The following is a 4,477-nucleotide window of genomic DNA, read 5'->3' on the forward strand; positions in this document are numbered from 1 at the left end:
GGAAAAATAAAACCCCTCAAATAGCTTGCTTAAAACATATTCATGTGACAGATACTGGGATTGCCCATTCTATGACTGACTTTATGTCCTAAACATTCTTTGGTGAAAGTAGCTATTTTGGTCAAACATTTCTGAGGAAATGAGATTACATCTTTATTACTGGATGTTATTTGAAGAGGAAATAATGCTCTGTAACCACTTTGATATGCTGTTATCCCCTTCTCTCCAGTTCCCACACAAGATTTTTTTTAAAAAAGAAGGAAAACAATCCTCCATAGATCTTTGACTTAAGGAAGGAAGGGTCCAAGCCAGGAAGTTGCTTGATTTTCTTCCAAAAGTTAAATGGGAGGGTCTTAAGATTTGAATGTGTGCTCTACTTGGACTTGTATGTCTTTTGAGTTGTATTGTATGTCTAGCTTTATAATCACTATAAATTTAATTATTTTAGGAATATGCATAATATTGAACTATTTCATGTACCATTTTAATAGAAAAGCTCAGGGCCCATGTAACAGTGAGAGAAATTAGAAAAACCTCTACTTAGAATTGCCCATCTAATCAAAGCCCAAGAGATCATTTTCAGTGCAAAAATCAATATATAACTTAGTGCTAGCTAGCTCCACAAACTCGGGTAGATAATTGAAACTATCGTCGTAAATAATGCCTGGTGAGAACATAATCACAGGAAAACATTGCCTTCAGCATGTTCAGTAGCAGCATTGAGGGCACTCTCGAGAGTATTGCTAATGAAGATTTAATTTTTAAATACAGGCAGTCCCCAACTTTCAAATAGGTTATGCTCTAAAAATGCATTTGTAAGTTATTGTTGTTTTTTTTTACAACTCAGTGCTGTAAATTGTGTTTAGGTTTTAGGCAAGATGACAAAAGTTAGTCCATAATGTATCTTGAGTACTTTGGAGAGTGATATTTATAAAGTCCTTATGTGGTTTATTATGGGCAATATAGAAACAATTTATAAAATGATTTTAAAGGCCAATTTCATTTTTATTCCTGCTCTCATAAAGCTTTGGTTCTATGAACTGTTAGACAATTTGTTTTCATTTGATAGCCCAGTTTATGTTTGTATCTAAAATAAGAACATATTGTATACCATGATATAATGCACAGTTTTCTTAAATTTTAATAAATTAGCATTTTTAAGGTCTTTACAGATTGTTACTGTTCTGTCTACAGCTGAAGTTGGTAAAGTTTTTCTAAAAGCCTAAGGACTTTATGAAGACCTCCTATGTCAGAAAAATTATAGGTTAGTATCTTACAACTTTATTGCCCTGAGAAAATACGTTCTGAAGTCTTGATTTGGAGTGTAAGATATTAGGGATATTGGTTCAGTGGTCTCCTAGCAAGAGGACACTGACTCACCTGGGCAGCACCAGGTCACGTTATCACCTAAGAAGAACATCCCCATGTCTCAGCCTATGCTGAGATAAATCGTGTGCTAGGAACAATCTCCCCTGCTTTCCCTCTGAGCCAGCCTCAATCTGTGTGATATTGTTGCATGTTTCCATGGGGTGCATGTACACTTAAAACTGATTAAGAAGAAGGCACATCATACAGTTCCTCCTCTACCTGAGTTGGCCTCTCATCCCTCACTCATCAACTGCCAGGCCAGCTTCTCCCTTTTTTTTTTTTTTTTCCTTTTTTAGCACCTGATACACATATCTGAAAGTGGCATATCTTTTGCTTCTTCCCTTTCAGCTCACATTGCTACTTAAAAATTCTTAAGTTGTCGATCTGACCCCCATCGTGGAGTTAATGAACAAAATTGGTCTTTGGAGCCATTCTTAACACTCTGATAAAGGGCCTCTTCAGAAAACCATTATTTTTAAAGCCCCGCTGTAATTCCTTATTTATAGCATAAGGCCAGGAAAAAACGTGCGATCTGGTAGATAAATGCTTAGGACTCCTTTCCCAAATCCTAAGGTTTAGGTAACTCATGACTTTTTTTTTTGACCAACACAGCACATACAGGGATAGTTAAAATAGCTTGCATGCTTGAAAAAAACATGTCTGTTTTGCCTGTAACTGTTTAAACCAATGAAACCTTTTAAATTTTATGTATTGTGGACTTTTATGTAGCACTTTACATTTTCATGCTGCTTATAGTTTAATTCTACTGAAATAAATGAATTTCATCAAAATTCTCAACTACTTTTTAAAAAACAAAATCCTTTCAAATTGTGTATTATTTTGACTGAAAACACAAAGTTTCCTATTTCAGGAGAATAAGAAATCTTTTTGTTATTTTCTGGCTATGAATAAACTTCCTGGTACCTTGAGTCCTCCCATTTTTATAGAGCAGAATCAAGAAACAAGCAAACCTCACACAATTGGGCTTAGTTGTGCAGAAATATAGGCTGAAGTATTCAGTACTACTGAAGCACTATATTGTTTTATTACTTACACAGAAGTATATGAAAGGGGAACGTGTTTAGTGAACCTAACTTTAAACAAATAATGTGTACATAAATGTGTACTTTGGGAATCTTCTGGCGGTCCAGTGGTTAGGACTGTGTGCTTTCACTGCTGAGGGCCCCGGTTCAATCCTTGGTCGAGGAACTCATCCCAGAAGCTATGCGGCTCACTGAAAGAAAGAAGTGTATTCTTACAGCCTTTGTGGGAGGCTATAATTGCTCCAGAGCTGTTTGAAACGCCTCTTTAAATGCCTCAGAACTAGTTTGAGCTGCTGAATAAAACCAGTGACTATTTGTACCTGATTTTGAATTCTTTGTGTCATTTGGTGTTCTGTCCACTCTACCTCCTTAAATGTTCTCTTGCCTTTTTCCACTTTTTGTGCTCACCGCCACTACCCTAATGAGCCATATCATCTTTAAACTAGCACAGTAATCTCTTAAGTTTCTGTTCTTTTTGATTAATTTTTATTGGAATATAGTTGATTTACATGTGTACCACTTTCTACTGTACAGCAAAGTGAATCAGTTGTACATATACATATATCCACTCTTTTAGATTCGTTTCCCATGTAAGTTATTACAGAGTATTGTGTAGAGTTCCCCTGTGCAATACACTAGGTTCTTGATATCTATTTTATATATATTAACAGTAGTGCAAGTCTCCATTCTTGCTGCACACTGCAGCTGGAAACTTCTCTAATGCTCTACTTGGACTTGTATGTCTTTTGAGTTGTATTAATGTGCCTAGCTTTATAATCACTATAAATTTGATTATTTCAGGAATATGCATAATACTGAAATATTTCTTGTACCATTTTAATAGAAAAGCTCAGGGCCCGTGTAACATTGTCCTTAAAATAGGCCTGAACCGTTAATGTAGGACACAAGACTGTGTGACCAGAGTCCTACCTAACTCTGGCCTAATTTGGCAGCATATAACTTACTGGGGACTTTCCACACCCCTCATCTTGAGCCACTGGGGACAATCCTTGGTCCTGAGAAATAAAAAAATGTTAAAGTTATACATCCACTGCCTCATACCACATGCAAAATTAATTCAAAATGAATCTTAAGACCTTAAAGTAAGAGCAAAAACTTAGAAGAAAATGTAAATCTTCGTGACCATGGGTTTTTTTTTTTTCAAAATGCAAGTTTATTGAATAAAGCTGAGAAGAGCAGTAAACAGACAAAAAAATGCATCCACCTAAATTTAAAAAATTCACGTATTTACAAAGTTTGGTAACTGTTAGGTTTCACATGCAAAAGTTAATGCACAGGAAAATGTTGGTAGTAGTGTCTGGATGTCTTGAAATGCTGGAAGCAATGAAGAGACACAAACACATCACAGTTTAGCTGTAGGTCAATTAAACGAAGCTATGCGGTCCCTGCAAAGTCACACATTCTAGTTCGGGTTCCTCCTTTTAGGCACAAGCAAGTTGCCACATTCTTTGTAATGGTTCACAGTGACCATTAATGGTGTTGATATACAGTAGCAAGTTTACATGTCCATTTATTTACAGAACCATCCATCCCATCAGGGAAGTATGCAACATGCATCAAAGAGTAAGAACAATTTTAAAAGCTGAGGTTCTGCTTATAAAAATGTGAGTGGAGGAAAGCAAGTAGTGTCTGTGCAATATGGTGCAATATTTTGTACAGAATATTTTTGAGGCCGTGGCAGTCTATAAATTAAAACTGATATCATTAAAAGAACTTAATGGTTGACTGCACTTTGAGCGCTCAACACATTTGGAAATGCACTGTCTACATGAGTGCAGTTTCCTAGCTAGAAGATAAAAGCATAAGCAACCAAAGAAAAAGATAAGTTATATTTGATCAAAATACAAAACCTTTTGTGTTTGAAAGAACATTAATAAAGTGAAAACACAAAATGGGAGAAAATAAATGTAGATCGTATGTCTGGTAAGAGACTTGTATCAAGAATATCTAAAGAACTCATAACTCAAAAATAAGCACCTGGTTAAAAAGTGGCAAAGGATTTAAATAGCCATTTGCACAAAGAAGATCCTTGAATCATTAATTAG

The sequence above is a fragment of the Bos taurus genome, chromosome 9, assembly GCF_002263795.3.
Source record: "Bos taurus isolate L1 Dominette 01449 registration number 42190680 breed Hereford chromosome 9, ARS-UCD2.0, whole genome shotgun sequence".
Taxonomy (NCBI): Eukaryota; Metazoa; Chordata; class Mammalia; order Artiodactyla; family Bovidae; genus Bos; species Bos taurus.